We start from the raw sequence: 773 nt of genomic DNA, 5'->3' as shown, positions 1-773 counted from the left end.
CCCAATCATACAATTACACAATCATTCCCAAATGTCAAACCCAACTCAAATCTCTCACCAAAAGATCCTAAAAACTTTAATTCCTTCTCTTTGAAATCTACAAGGGATTTTCCACAACCTCAAAACATTATTTTGCTCCTAACAATTTTGCTAGCCCCCTTTTTCTTTCTTTTTCTTTTCTTTTTATATTTTATTTATTTATTTATTTTTTTTTTTTTAGATGGGGGCCAAGACCCAACTCACATCTCTCACCAAAAGATTCTAAGAACATTAACTCCTTCTCTTTGAAATCTACAAGGGATTTTCCACAACCTCAAAACATTATTTAGCTCCTAACAATTTTGCTAGCCCCCTTTTTCTTTCTTTTTCTTTTCTTTTTATATTTTATTTATTTATTTATTTTTTTTTTTTTAGATGGGGGCCAAGACTTTTCATAACTTGAGCTAGAGGTTTTTCTACTTATCCCAATAAGACAATTCACGTAAACACAAACAGTCATTTCTTTTCCTTTTTCATTGCTCCCAAATCATAATCACAACTCTCACCCCCCACCTATAGCTAGACAATAGAGTGCCCAATCTAGCAAGAATGAAGATCAAGCATTGTCGTTCCCGATACTCTCAACATTTTGCACATGTAAGACTTTCCGAAGAAGGCCTCGAAAGCATCGATGATGGGAATTGCAACCTGAGCTTCACTCATTTGCTTGTCAAACAAAGTCTTGTACTTCTCTAGCAGCTGCCTCTTGAATCTACCAGGGAATGGTAGTTTGG

This window comes from Brassica oleracea, chromosome C4 (genome assembly GCF_000695525.1).
Source record: "Brassica oleracea var. oleracea cultivar TO1000 chromosome C4, BOL, whole genome shotgun sequence".
Classification (NCBI taxonomy): domain Eukaryota; kingdom Viridiplantae; phylum Streptophyta; class Magnoliopsida; order Brassicales; family Brassicaceae; genus Brassica; species Brassica oleracea.
Note: the sequence above shows the minus strand (reverse complement) of the source record.